The sequence below is a fragment of the Leptosomus discolor genome, chromosome 10 (assembly GCF_034619465.1).
Source record: "Leptosomus discolor isolate bLepDis1 chromosome 10, bLepDis1.hap2, whole genome shotgun sequence".
NCBI classification, from domain to species: domain Eukaryota; kingdom Metazoa; phylum Chordata; class Aves; order Leptosomiformes; family Leptosomidae; genus Leptosomus; species Leptosomus discolor.
Genome location: NC_141400.1, coordinates 4,499,769 through 4,515,752, shown reverse-complemented (window position 1 = coordinate 4,515,752; position 15,984 = coordinate 4,499,769).

Sequence of the window (15,984 nt, the reverse complement as noted above, 5' to 3'; positions counted from 1 at the left end):
CACCTCTACGGGGGGGGGGGGGGGGGGGGGGCGGAGGGGTGTTCCCTCGTTCACATCAACTCTTCATCTCTCAAACGCAGGTTTGTGGGTTTCACTCGTGTGCGGCCGGACACGACCCGCCCGCCAGCCGAGCGCCTCGCGGCACCGCGGCAGAGGGGGAGGCAGCTCACGGCACCTTCCTCCACCGCTCGGCGGGGCGCCCCGCGCTCGGGAGCACGGGGTGGCGGCGCGGCAGAGGCAGGCGGCGGGGGGCGGCACCGGCGGGCCGCGGGGGGGGGGGGGGGGGGGTGGGTGCCCTCGGGGCGGCACCGGCGGGCCGCGGGGGGGGGGGGTGGTGCCCTCGGGGCGGCACCGGCGGGCCGCGGGGGGGGGGGGGTGGGGTGGTGCCCTCGGGGCGGCACCGGCGGGCCGCGGGGGGGGGGGGGTGGGGTGGGGGTGGTGCCCTCGGGGCGGCACCGGCGGGCCGCGGGGGGGGGTGGTGCCCTCGGGGCGGCACCGGCGGGCCGCGGGGGGGGGGTGCCCTCGGGGCGGCACCGGCGGGCCGCGGGGGGGGGGGGCGGGTGCCCTCGGGGCGGCACCGGCGGGCCGGCCCCGCAGCACGGCGGACGAGGGCCCCCCCTCGCGCCCAGCGCCCGCCAGCCGCAGCGCGGGGCAGCGCCCGGCGTGACGGGGCGGAGGGGCGCGGCCGCGCCCCGGCGGCGGAGTAAGCGCGAGGACGCGGGCGTGCGCGGGGCGCCGGGCTGGCGCTGGGCCGCGGCCCGGCCGCGGGGGCGCAGCGGCGCGCGGGGCAGCGCGGGGGCGTCCCTCGGCCCGGCGCGCGACACCGGCAGCGGCTCCTCGGCGGCAGCTTCCCGCCTGCGCGCCCGGCCCGGGCCCTTCCCAGAGAGCTGCGGGGTTGGCAGAGGTCGGGCTCGCTCGCCGGGAGCGCCCCGGTGAGGCTCGGCTTGTTCGCTTCCAGGTTTAACTTGCTTTTCCGTGGCCGCTGTACGGCCGCTCCTCACCCGAGCACGCAGGATGCCGAGATAGGAGGTCAGAGGGAAGTTTTAAGGTCAAGAAAGATCTTCGTGACGTGACACTAAGATCGCATTTGATGGACAGCTGTCATTTCTGTTCATAGCATGCAGTTCAAAGGAAAAGATACCCTTCCCAGCAGTTTAAGCTCAGGTTTATTCACCTCATTTGCTCAGAAAATGAAATGGTGTGATGCACAATGTTTTAACATTATATATTCAGTATATGATAAGCAAACGTGTGACCACACATCACAGACTATCTAATATTCACTTCAGGCTTTGGCTTCTATTTTCCATAACTAAACCATAAAAGCAAGGATAAGCACAGCACACACAAATTTCTGATACAGATATACTGGAGGTAAAGAATAATAATAAACCAAACCAAAACCCAAAGCCAGCAGCATAAAGCTACTGGATATTGAATATGGTTTATTCTGCCTTGTTTGTGCATTTAATATTGAGAAACAAGGTGTTTTTGAATGAGGTATTTCTGTATGTTTGATCAAAAGATCAAACTCCACAAGAGTTTAACATTAGTTCCTAGAGCCATAGCAGTTTCTGTGGAATAGACAATTGGTTACGGACTCTGAAGAAGCTGAGCTGCTGCTTCACGTGGTAACTGCTTCACGGGGAAACATGCATTTCGCCTCTTGTTGTAAACTCATCACCAGTCCCACATAAACCCTTCAGCTGACCTAGGACACAAATCCTGGCTTTCATTCACAATTCTCAATCGTACAGTGCTTGGAACTAGGATGTTTCATTTCCCACCTTTAGTGCCTACGTTCAACCCACTATTGTACTGAAACCTGGACTGGACACAGACTGTCGGTATGAACTGGTGCCCAATACTTCAGTACTTGTATAAACAGCACGTAGGACTTCAGCAAGATTTCAAGACAGACCGCTTTAGCATGCACACATAGCTACACTTCCCTTTGTAACTGTAGCTACCCATTACCCTTCTGATAACACAACAAGCTTGAGGAGAAGTTTGTAACAGCAAGCTGTTAAAAACATCAGTAAGAACTAGGTTTGCCAATACAGGCTTTATACTCGGCGGAAGCATGGCATTTCCCAGCTTGGTATTAAAGTCATACCAGACCTACACACGCATTCTGGTCATTCCAAGTCATGTCCTCAATGCCTAAAGTACATCGTGGTTATTTCAAATAGCTGGCTGCTGAGACCTGTGTGAAAGCCACAGAAGTTCCCATCATTAAAAAAAAAAAAAAAAAAAAAAAAGAGGGTAACTTAAATACAACTTCTCCTCTCATTCATTCTTCACCATAAACTAATTGCTAATCATCTGAGTGTCTTTCACTGACAAGTCTGCTATATTAAGTGTGTTTTAGGTCCCTCTCCTCAGCAGTTCTATCCCCAAGAAAACCAGAAATGTTTCTAATGAAGCTAAAATCTGCCAGCTACTAAGGGCTGCATTCTGTGTTGTACTTTTTAAACTTGCTTCACTCACCTGTAATCCCAGAAGCAAGATGACTACATGCAAAGACAAAGGAGGAAGCAGCTCCAAGAGTTAATGTGAGTTTTATGCTGGAGATTAGCTGCACATAATGGGCTAAAAAAAAAAAAATATATATAAAAATAAAAATCGGAAAACAACAAATTGTCTGGTAGCCAAGATGCGCCAGGATCTGAATGACTATGGCTATACTAAAGACTGGGATCTTCAGGACTCCTGAGGAGAGGCAGCTGTTCAACATGGAATTATTTCGAACACTTCACTTGTTTGAAGATGCCAGCCAAAGAGATTAAACTGAACGTGCTCCAATTACTTTTAATTCATATTCTGTTGGAAGGAGTATTAATTACATAAACTTTTGCCAGTTTTCTGCCTAAAAATTAAGCACATTTAATTCTATTCCCCTGAAGGAAAAGTAGAAATAAAGTAACTCTGTCATTACAAAGGTGTCTAAGGAGTCAGCATAAGTGCTCCCAAATAAAATAAAACCTGTGGTAAACAACTGACTCAGAGGATGAGTCTTCCTTCTCCTCCCATCGCATTTAAAGTTTGCCTAAGGAAAAGCCTTAATTGGGGCTTGCTTTCTCAAACTGGGAAGTGACTGCCAAACCAGTGTGTACTAGAAATTAAAAATTTTTAGAAAAAATTTCAGAAGTGAAGTTTTATATAATGATCTTATATAAATGATCTAAGATCAGGGAAGCTGTTAAATTTAAGGTGGGACCCAAGTATTACTTAAGAGTTAGGCAATTTATGTTATTCTAATTGGTGGCGTGCTGTACTCTTGTAATACAATGGGACAGAAGTGGGAATAAGACACCCAATATTTGACAGTTTTACAGTGAAAGTGTAGCTGGTTCTGTAAACCCATCCTATTCCTTCACTATAGGGAAGAAACCAATGGTCAGCAGAGCAATTACTTAAATCTATACACTGTATTTCCGAGGCATGAGTCTTTCAAAATTCAAGCCAAATCTAAGCATAGTAACTCTTCTACTTCAGGTTTCCAATACGCTGAACTTGAGCTAAAAACCTTCAGTACCATCATATGTACAGTAAAGCATTCATAGCTTTATTAGTTTCACATTTTGTACTAAGAAATTTTATGAATTTAAGTTTAAGCTTCATTATACTTTTCATTCATTGTCCAGTTAATCAGCAGCATTAGAAAACCTTAGAACCATAAAAGTACACAGAATGGAGAATAAGCATAGGAGGAGCCAAGGATTTCATTTTATAGTGATATGATCAAATTCAGAAAAATCAAATTAGGCTCATCTTCTACAATTATGGCTAGAGACGAAGCTGAGCAAGAACATTAACAAGAAGTGAGATGATAGCAGGGAGATGTAGCTCAAAATCTAATGCAGAGGTAACTGGAGCATAGATAAAACCCCTGGACTGATTTTTCCCGTTTGAAATTTAAGTACGAAGAACTTTTAAAATGTGTATTTCTTCAGGCCCCAAATTTCTGTCAGCCACTGGACAACATTATGGTACAAGCAGTAAATTAGAGAGCCAGAGCAGAGATTCGGATATAAAATGCATAGGGTTTCAAAAGACCTTTTGTGCTCAAGTACAGGTTTTAAAAATATTGTTCTCCAAGCCAGAAAAATAGTGAGTAGCCTATAACTAGATAACGGATTGCAGTACTCAGAGGTCACACTGTCTTGGTAGTGAATTGCTTAAGTAAATGAATGTTGTCAACGGTAAGGACTCTGTGCCTCTCAAGACTCATGTTAAAATCTTAATGTTAAAACCTGCTACGTGTGCAAAATAAACAGCCTCAGCAGACAGCATTAGGTAATGGATGGCTGCCCTAACCAGCTACATGACTTGCACGCTTTCCCCCGCCAGAAGCGATGGGAGCTTTTTGATGAGCAGCTTCCAGGTCAGGTAGTGCAAGCAGCAAAACAAATCATCTCTTCATCTAAACCTGGCAATTTATTATAACATCTGGCTTAAATTAGCTTTTGCTTTCAAAGTTGATGCCCAGCATAGCATTCAATATCACTGAAACCCAAAGAAGCAACAAAGACTTAACCCCCTAAGTGCAGCGGTTGGCAAAAGCTCTCACCAACTGAGCAAAAATCCAGCAGGTCCTTGGACGTGCCTGTTGCAAACATGCCTTTTCTAAATGTACTTTTGGAAGCGCACACATACCAATAAAATGATGAGATCATTTAGAGGTAACCACAACGTTTTGCATAATAGTAGGTTTTGGGAACAGTCCTACTGCAGATTCTAGATTAAAACCAGCTTCAGTATGACTTTTGATACAAGGCTACCTGGCTTCAGAGAACACTATTTTAGGACTGAGCAAACCTCTAAAAAAAAAAAAAATCCATTACAGCTTGAATACACAAGAGATGGATACTAAAGACCCAGCTTGAGGTTTGTAAAGATTAAAGCTTTATATCTTTGATTTTGATAACCTTGCCTTTTAATTCATTAAGTAACTACAACAACACAGTAACACTTTACGTTGCTGAACAGACCTCAAGGCAACAGAAGTTCCTTACTTCCCTCACAAGTCAGCTTTGCTATGCAATACTATTTGTAAGATGACGAAAAAAGTAGTAACTGTTTGTTTTATGCAAGATGTACCTTTTTCCTCCCCTCTTCCTCTTCTTTTTTTGTACACACTTGCAATTCCAAAGACAGATCAGAAAGACAGCATTAGTCTGTGACCATATTTTGGAACAAGCCAGTGGCAGACTAATTATTTTCTGATTACCCACCTAAACAGTGAACAGTGTGTGCATATATACAGGTATGTATATAATGCTTTACGGCCGAATAATAGGTTTCCATTAGATTTAAGGTTGTAGGAATCTTCTGTGTCAACACACAGTTCAGAGAATCAAGAAACCTATGGGTAGCAAATGAGCAAGGGTCAAGCATTGATTATGTGCAAAGACTTAGCAGAATAGATCAGGTCATAATTAAGGAAGTAGGTTATGATTTTAAAAATAACCAGTTACCAATAGGAATGCTCTTGCTGAGAGTGAAGGGACTGATAAAATGCTGAAGGTAACTATAGAAAATTTTATGAGATATTAGAAATATTAATTCAACTGGTAATATCCAAAAGGGCCTTTATTCAAAAAGGCTTTATGGAAACCTTTGGGAAGGAGAAGCTTTTATAGATGCAAGAGTTGGGTAAAACATCCCAGTTAATCCTTTATTGTCTTCTCTTGCAAGAATTACTTTTATATATTGGAACAACTAACATTTTATAGCATGCAAGTATTAGCTCAGCAATGTATTTTTGCTTCTTATCCAAGTAAGCAGCAATTCAGAGTCCTAAATAAGCACGAAGCAGCTGTTGAATTTCACTCCAGTGTGGTCAAAATAAAATTTGACACCTTGGAGGAAGCTGTACTCAGCAAGGTGAAAGGTGCAGGAACCCATCGTATGCTGCAAGTGAAAGTAATAAAGGTACATTTACAGCAAGTAAACTGTCATATACTTCAATACTCACAGGAAAAAGTAAAGCAAAAAATAAAAACCCTATCAGCTTCCATAAGTTGAGGTAAATGCCCCAAGACAATATAATATGATGCTTTAAAGGAGAAGTCATCCTCAAGGAGCCCATCATGCTCAATATTGGAGGAAGGCTAATGTAGTGTTCTCCATTTCTTGTTTTGACAATATTTGTAGCAGTCATTTCTACCTCTGCAGAATCCATCTCTGCTGTAATAATAAACTGCTGGATGGGACAAGAACAATATTTTAAGTCAGCCTGGTTCCAAAGGGTTTGACACAGACAAGCACCCTTTAGTGGATGTCTAATACTCTTCTACTTCCAGAAGGGAAGGAAAAAACCTCACTGGATGTGTTATATTGATCAGCTGAAACAAGCGTACAAGCTAGGCCAGCGGTGCCAGTCTAGACCACAATAAAACTATACCCTATTTGATTGTCTGGGCACATGAAACATGAAGTGGAACTTAGCTGTAGGGCAAGTAGCTTGCCTAGAGAAGTAATGCTAATGAACAAGCAGTTTTCAAATATTCTGTAAGAACACGACTAAGTCCTAATTTTTGCTCTACAGGTTCCTGCTTTAATAGGGAAAAGCGAAGGGCTTATCTTTCCAGAACCCTGGCCAACCTGCAGTTGTATGCAGCTCAACACGTTTAACTCAGTGTCTGACCTATGGGGAAACTTACTCATACAAGAACCAAGTTGAACTTTGGTTTAGTAAAACTCTTCCACATCACTTTGCTCTTCGAAGGACTGAGCAAGTATATTAGCGTATCAAAAGAACTTAGCTGTAAACAAATCACTTCAACTGATAAGACAGAGTTTGGTTTCATATAAAAGCTTTGACTTCACAGCATGTAGTGATTTTCTGCCACACCACACTGAAGAAAACGTTACTCAGCTCACACAAATTACTCGCGTATCATGACTCATAAAAAAGCCAGAGGACTGCTCAGGGAAGTTACTATCCTACACATCTTGGATTTACAGAGAATAGGTAGAGTGTTGACCTTCCATTGTTGAAGCCTGAATTCACTTAAAACATCGTTAGAATACAAAAGTCAAAGGAAAACTTTCTAATAAGTTTATATTGTATATAATTATTTAATGTGAAAACCCATCACCTGCACGGATTTCTGTTTTCCTGCAAGTAACTTAATTCAGTATAATGATAGAGCAGTGAAGGTACAGCTTAAAAAGGGATGATCCAGAAAAACCATTATCTTTGCAGTCATTCAGTCAGAAAGGAGTAATTTCAGTTCCACAGAACCTGACGCTGCATTATGATGAAAGCTAATCCAGCCTGAAGCGGTAACGTAAACCATTTCACTGAGGAGCCACAGAAATCTTTTACCAATACTGTTGAAGCAGCAAGCAGGTGGGGACAGGAAAGAGAAATAACCAAGTCCTTCAGCTGCAACACAAGTTTGTGCTGGCTTGAATTTCTTACAGAACCACAGTACTAGCACCTTTACTTCCCTCACCTCAGCTACCAACTATAACCTCAGCTGGCAGACCGGTAAGAAAGTCAGGTCTGCAAGTTCCACGAAAACAAGCAGCAAGTTGGAAGAGAAAGCACCTGCCGTTGCTGGGGAAAACCAGCTCTAGAGCTGTACAAGAGTACGTCTCAAACATACAAGGGAGAAAGCTTATAAGGCATCATAAAATACATATACAGGAAACAGATTTGTGAATTTTGTTGCTCGTGCAAATAGCACTGCTTTGTATCTGTAGCTGTCAGCATTTAAAAGTATCCAAAAACACCCAAGAGAAAAACAACCCTGGGGACAGACAAAGCATCTTGGCTGCAGGCCAGGGAATGCGAACACAATCTTTGAATTGCCTTTATCAAACATTTCTTCTGAAATTACTATATTAAAAACACAAGTTAAAAGCTGGTTTAGGCTAATGACACTAAGGAGTGTTTCAAGAACATGTACAAGACTCAAGGAGCTACACAGATGGGAAAGTGCAACCTACTAAAAAGTTAAATGGAATTAAACAGTACCGGTTCTAGTAATCCACCTTGCCGTACTTTCATAGCAGAGGCACAAGGGAGAACAAACACTGTCTTCAGCTTGAGGTCCAAATCATGCTGACCTTCACTGTAACTTGGGGAAAGCACATCTGCTTCAGCACTTGTCATAGGTAATACACTGCAGCAAAGCGATGGCACATTCGATGCTTTCTTCACAATTACATCCGTTTCTATAGCGTTTAGTCTGTAGTAAGACGTCAGGCAGCAATTCTTTTGTATGACCCAACAGGCTACATTTTAAAAATCAACACAAAATGAAACAAGACTGAACTTCATTCACATCAGTGGGCTGTCCATGCAGAATTCCATTAAGGGAACCTTCCCTCTAAAGCAAATGAGAGCCGAGTAGCACAGAACTACACAGGCACAACACGGCATTTGCCCTGTTCAACCCTGAATAATAAAATAGAATGAAACCAAGTCTAAAGGCAAAGCACAAACCTGTCATAAAACCAGTTCATTTAAATAGTACCCAACGTACAACAAACACTGAGATACTAAAAGATGCTGCGACTGTAACTAAACAGCGTGAACGGAAACCTCATGAACAGAGGACGGGCAAAAATATGTTAATGCTAAAATACCAATAAGTTTTCAGGAGAGCTTGAAATAGAGGAGTACTTATATTCTAATTTTAGATTACTGATAGAAGAAATAGAGAAAGGTAAGGTGCAGCTCAGGAGTCAGCCTCTCTGTAGGAATCTGTCCCCCTCTTTCCTATACAGATTCTAGTTTCCAAGCAAGTTCCGTACATTGGGCACTTCAGATCAGACAGAATGAACAGCTCTTCACTATTGCACCCGCTGAAACATCTTGTCTGTAACCTTTGTGAACCATATTGCCTTCTTCACGATCCCTTTCAGCGTAAAGCCATGCCAATCAGAAAAGTCAAAACCAGGGATTGCCTACTTCAACACTTCACCATAGGATAAAAAGAATATTTGAGCTTTGCACTTGGAGAAAGACAGTGACATCCAGTGGTTCATTACTAAGTCAGTGACGTGTTTTAAAATAGCTATTTTCAGAAATATTCCCCAAGTCCTATTACTCATCTAAATATGATCATTTAAACCAAAGCCAGATCCCAGCTGCCCAAATCAGCACACAATTCAAAACAGATCCCGAGATGTTACAAAGACATTCTGCATACCACAGGGAAAAAAGTAGGCTGACTGTAGTCTTGCTATTCTTTGATATGATCAGTGTGAAAAAACACTGTTAACACTTAAAGAATTTTGACCTCAAATGTTTAACAGAAGTTAGCTACTTTCTCACTGCTGTGATCAAGGATTAATGAACACACGCATAAGAGCATAAAAGTTTCTGCTAATTTGTGTATGTTATAGGAATATTCTTACATTAATACATTAATTGTTGCTAAAGGAAAAGAACAAATAAGCAAAAGCTTTTCACTGTGCTGCTTAATTATACTTGAGAAGGCAACTGCAGTGCTTTATTTTGACCATGTGAGAAAGGGCACAAGGCCTCTGTCACAGGGCCATCACCAGGTTTGTAATCATTCACCAAGAACATCAAAAAGTTTAACAAGTAACTTCAAAATATATAAATATGCATTTTACAAATCTGGTACTGCCCGAGAATAAAAGAAAAGCAATAAACAGATATTTCAAAAGCAATAAAACCTCAAGGAAATAACATTGAAATCAATGTTTTGAGAGTGCCGTTTCCCAGCTACACAGAGCACGCTATCATGATAAGGAGCGGATGAGAACCCAGGCAAATCACTAAATTTTAACTGTGATCAGGTTTTTTTCATATTGCATTCGTGTTTTAACTTCTCTTTCACCTTAATCTTCATTAGTGAGAATCTTTCAAGTACCACTACTGCTTCCTTTCACATTAAACTAATTAGCAGAAAATAGCACCCTGGCAGTTTGAGTGGGCACAGCTTCAGACATTCTATAATAGGGCAGACACAGTCCACCAAAAATTGGTCCCAACTACTGAACAACGTAACCATTTTGCTGCTTTCCTAACTCTGAGTTAATCCCTAGAAGGGAGCCTATGTGCTTTAAGAAAAGCGTGTTTCAGTGCTCAGAACTGCTTGCATTTCTGCTTTAACTGAAGGAAGCACTTACATGTCATTGCTACCGAGATGTCGTACGGCAATTTGTCCAAATTCACACTAGCATTTTGCTAGTAAAAGTTGCCCAAGTTAAAACTTAAGCAAGAAAATATACGCGTCTACATTTAGCCTGTACCAAAGGCTAAACTACAGCAGTTATTCTATCACCCAGTGACTCCTGCCCAGCTGAGAAAAGGACTCAGAAAAAGAAGAAAAGACCCAAAGGCTAAAGCAAGAACAGATTTAATGAAACAACAAACCAAATAAAGTATATAAAGTTATACTCAGCCTAGGATGCCTGTCCCTCAGTGTCTTCAGGAACACAAAAGGAAGGAAAGAGGAGAAGCACCCAAAACTCCAGCAGGAACTCCCCCTCCCTCAGCCAACCTTCCCCCTTTATAAGGACCACGGCATGATGGTCTGGGCTACACCTGTAGCTCACTCAGGTCAGCTGCCCTAGCTGACTCAAACTGCTAACGGCCCACCCAGCTCAGCTGGGCTGTGAGTCTGTCCCAGCCAAACCGGGGCAATGTGTAACTTGCTATTTTAGCATGACTTCACAATTGGTATAGAGTGATACCGGTTTTCTGAAGACATTCACATTTGAGCCTAAAAAACCAAGTCTGAGTAGATTATCTAGGGTAAGTTTGGCTAAAGTAAGACTTTGTAAAGGCCAATACGCTGCTTCACACAGTAAGTTCATGGTCAGAAAGCTTTGTGCACCACACATTTCAGGCCATTCAGTAACATAATTTGTCTGTGGAAAAAGATTAATTGCATTACTAAAGACACTATAATCATAAACACAAAGCAGCAAATACAGTTACAGGCCATCTTCACTGAGGCATTTTCTGAGATCTTGCACTCAAGATTAAACTTAGAAGATTAAACGGTTCTGTATTTTGAGATACTGCATGAATATTTAACAATGAAATAAAAATCAATTGTGTTTAGAATTTTAAAATTAAAACTAGGCTCTAAGCTGTTGATCTGCCAGTAAAGCTTTCATTAGTATAATTTTGTAGCAAATGAAGTTGGGGCTAAAAGTGTCAGAACATTTGACCAGGCTAGGCAAATACACAAAGAGCATATTCAAGTGATTAGACCCTTCTGTTTCATCTTTCTAAATTGTCCAATTTTACTTGATTCTGATCACTTCATTGCTTTTATTTCTCATTTTGTTTTCAGAAGTAATATAAGGGGAAAACAATACACTGCAGGGAGGGGGGGGATATCACAAAAAGGCTGGGTGTTTCTTTTTTTTTGGGGGGGGGTATTGTTTGTTTGTTTTTACACAAACCTCTTTTTTTTTACAAAACTTTTAGTTAGTGCATAAAGTACCCAAAACCCCCTCAAAACCACCAAACATTCAGTCTGCTAATTCTCCATATGAGCAGGCAGATAGCAGATACTGTTAACTTGGTTAATTTTTAGAATATCAATTTCTGATTCACGTGGTCTCATGACATATTACACAGCTCTACAGTCAGAACAGAACCAGTTCATCCCAAACAGTATCGTGTAAGTTTTCTTAAGAATATGAAAGCATCCATTAGTTTTACCTAATAAAGTGTTTGAGTTCACCTTTTAACGGGGATGGTGACAGGGATTGGTATTAAAAGTAAAATCACAAGTATTGACTCTGTCAAAGTAAAAAAGCAGTTAAAAGCTGTCTTTGAAATGGAAAACCTAGAACCGAAACAAAACTAAACTGCAGCTCCAGTCATTATTCTTCCCTATTATGACCTAGGATAAATATCCTTTAACTAAGCTTAAAACAAAATAGAGTAAAGCTTCACAGTCCTGATCCCAACTGAGTATTCTATAGTTTAAACTTTTAGTTAGTTATAGAGCAATAAACCTCAGTCAATGAAAACATGACTGGTTACATTTCAGGTTCCCATGTAAGATTGCTACAAATTACCCATTTCTCCTATAGTTTATAACACCAGTTTCATGCATAACATGGGATCACATTTATAGCTTACTTTAGACCCTTTAGGAACAATCAGCTTAAATATTTCATAATGCTATCTTTAGGTAATAGCAGGCCTTAAAAGTAAAACAGACTCCTCAAGCTATCAAACATTTATGTCCTGAAATACAGCTCTCCTCTTACCACCCTTTGTTTTTCTTTTTGTTTTTATTTTTCTTTACTGTTCTAAGTGTCAGAGCTATATAATCCCTAATGAGGATTTTCACAACTACTTGGTAGATAATAAATCGATGAAGTACAGATTAACAAGAAATCAAATGTGATCATAGCATCCAGCATTTTGAAACACTGTATAACCATAGCTAAGACAAGAAAAAGTCGACAGGTTAACATATTTCACATAAATAAATGCTATGTACCATTAAGAGTAAAGGTTAAAAAAAAAAAAAAAAAGGAAAAGAATTTTCTTTGGTTCTCATATTTTCTTTCACAGAACATCCAAACTGCCAGAACTTTGGGCAACATGGAGACAGTTTATAGTAGGTCTACAGCAGGCCTGTTTCAGTAGCCTGAAACGAGGTCCAGGTGAAAGCTAAATTGATTTTGATGGTGAAAAACTAATGACCTCCAGCTTGCCAAGCTGATTAAACTTCTTACTCCATTTGATTACAATTGCGCAGTAACAGTGCTAAAATTATCGTCCAGAATGTAACTGATGATCTGTATGAAATGAAACGTAATCAAAATTACCGATAATTACCCTGTCCAACGGGTTATTGAAAAAAAAAGCGGTCATGTAAATTCATTTGAAACATGCCTTTTATCAAAATGACGCTCTGTGACTTCGTGAAATAACATTTTCTCCATCATATTGAACAGCTGTTACCTGCGTCTCACACTGCTGGTCTTTACCCCAAGGGCAGTAAGGGGAGCCGGCAGCTCCGCACGGAAGGCGCAGTTGAGGGAGAAGCCCACGAGGTGGTGCTGGGGGCTCACGGAGCGGGGTCCCCGGCCGGGAGCGCACCCCTCTCCCCGTACCGCCTCTCCCGGCTTTGGAAGGGCGGATCTGGGGTGCCAAAGCTACGTGGCTGGAAGAGCACCAGGTATTTTGTATTAACTACCAGGCCGGCAGGGAGGGCAAGAAGGAGATGATCGCATGAGGGAAGCTCAGCTGTTAGTGAGTCTATTCAACCCCAATTTATAAGCAATTTCAGAGAATAGTAAACTATAACAGTTAGAATCGTAACGATGATGTCTCTATATATATTTCTATAACACAAAAATGTGGCTTTTAAATACTCATTTGATGCTGCTACCAAAATGCTTTCCTATGAGAGAGAGCAGTATTTAAATACTGAATTAACTACCTATTAGCACAACAGGTCAAAAGAAAACTGGTGTCAATTAAATTATTATTATAATAATATAATAATTAAATTCATAATGCATGGAAAAAAGCAGTGGGGGTTCTGAATCACTGTTAAATTACAGATTGATAATAAGGGACATCTGAATTTATACGTGAAGTTAAAGTGACTTGACTAGCTACTACTTAAAGAGGAAAAGTTAAAATTAATTTGAGCTCCAGTACATTCCAGATTCTATTACACGTTGATTTGGTAAACTTCTTATGAGATTAACTGATCGCTTGAGCTACCATGTATAAACAAACAAACCCATCAACCTTCTGAAGTTAATATCATAAAGTTTGTATCATTATCTTGTTGGTTTTAGCAAACTCTTGCAATTGTGACTTTAACCATGAATATCTGGAAAACTTGAAAGACAAATCCAATTTGACTTGGTATTTCACAAAAATAATTAAAAAAAAAAGGATGAAAATCAGGAAAAAAGAAAGTATAGTCTAAAAATGGGAGTTGAGTCATAATGTAAATTTCACCACAGCTTGGCTCTGAATATATACACTGAAGAATGTAGATTTTCATAATTAGACTCCTCAATTACATAAATCCAGGAAGCTTATTATGAGGCTCCTGACCCATTCCAGCAAGTAGTTAAAAAATGTAAGAAATCTACATAAAAGTAACGGAAAGTTTTCATAAGGGAGTACCTGAAAGTTTGTATTTGAAAGAGACTCTCACACCTACTCAATAGATTTTGCCAAGTAACCATGTGAAGCCGCAGAAAGCTAGTTAAGGTTAGATTGGTAAGAGAAATGCCAACCACATCTTTGCTGAGCTAAGATGACTGAAATAGTGAGACAAAGTGATTTGGATGAGGTCAGTCACTAATAGTTTAGAGAGGATTAGAAACAGTAGGTTCCTGTCTCTCAATCTGTTGCTGCAATTATTGAGCTACTTGAGTTACTCGCAAAAGAACTTAGGAATTTGTAATACTGCTCTTGGAATTCGCAGTAATAAATTAAAACATACAATTTGCGAATTCTCATTGAAAGTGTCTCATTGCAAAAAAACCCAGAACAGTTTATTGTCTCCCAACAGAAAAATGTGGAAGGGGTTTAACCTGGGCTTTTATGAAGTTGCACTAGCAAATAGAGAAACAGGGCTTTGAATTGTGCAAAATTAGGTGTGCCTAAATAATGAAGAGCAAGAACATGCAAAAAACCCCAGCAATCGAAGAAAAAAACCCCTAATGCTCCACCCAGTTTTGATTATAACGAACCCTGGATCTGTTGTGCCAAAATGACTTGCATGGCTAGTAAGGGGCTGCTTCTCAACAGGCTGCTGTCGCTTGCTTCGTGCAGCATTAGGGATCTTTACAGTTAGTAAAACATTTGTCAGCTCATGCATTACACTGAGCAATCAGCATGGAAAGACTAAGAGGGCTTTTTCATGTCATTTGGTTTTATGTAGATAAAGGCAACAAGCCTCCTCTTCAGGGGAAAAAAACCCAACAACCAACACATCTACTTGCTGTAATTACTCCATTACTTCTACGGAACTCTTCCCTGATAACCTAGATAAGCCTTACAAACCACACATGTACACTTCACACAGGGCCAGCAGTGCACAGATTTAATTAAGTTTAGTGATCTCAAATGTCAATAAACAAAAGCACACAAACTGCACGCTTAGGAAACACTCATGCTTCAGTAACTGCCGGATTTGTAGAATCTCTGCAGGGAAATAGCTGTTATTGAGGTCATGAGCAGGAGAAAAGTTTCTAAGAGCAAATATATAGTTACACTGGCAAGCTAGGGACTAAGTACAGCCTAAGCTGAAAAGAAACATGAGAAGTGAGAGTCTTCTCATAGCTAAGTGGGACAAAAGTATTTGTCTCCGTAAAACCAAATCTTCTACAAATGATGGACTCAATGACCTTGTCATTCTACGCTCTTCTACAACCTCCTAAAGTAAAACCTAGCTTCAAAGCTAAGTGTGACTTAAGGAATCCTGGCATATAGGCAAACTGTAAATAGCAGTATTACGTAAATATTAAAAGCTGGTGAATAAGCTTGTAGCGTTCTGACAGAATGGTCACTTCACTTGGCAAATCTGTATTGCTAAAAAGCGATTAGCAAGTGATGTATTTTATATTCACGGGAAGTACACGTGATCTGTAAAACCGCGTCCTAGTGAGTGCCAACTCAGGGAGGAAAGAACAGTTCTGAAGAAAACAGCATGTTTTAAATAGTGGGTCGGTTACTTTGTATCTAAGCTCCTAACTCTGTTTTAAAGGCATAAATGGAAATTCTAAGATGAGGAAGATATTATGGGGTTTGGTAACATATTTAATGTATTAAACATCAGCTGCTGTACTTGACTGTGGAGCTGAAGGCGGGGGGAAGCAGCAGCTATTTTAACCGTTTTACGATTTAGCATGCCATGCCGGATAACCCATCTGGTGGAGTAATCATCTTAATACTTAGCATTCACCATGTATTTTGTGGTTTTCCAAGATGTACTCACCTAAGTGTCAGGAGAATTATATGGATTTATTAATTAAGTCACCGTTATCCTT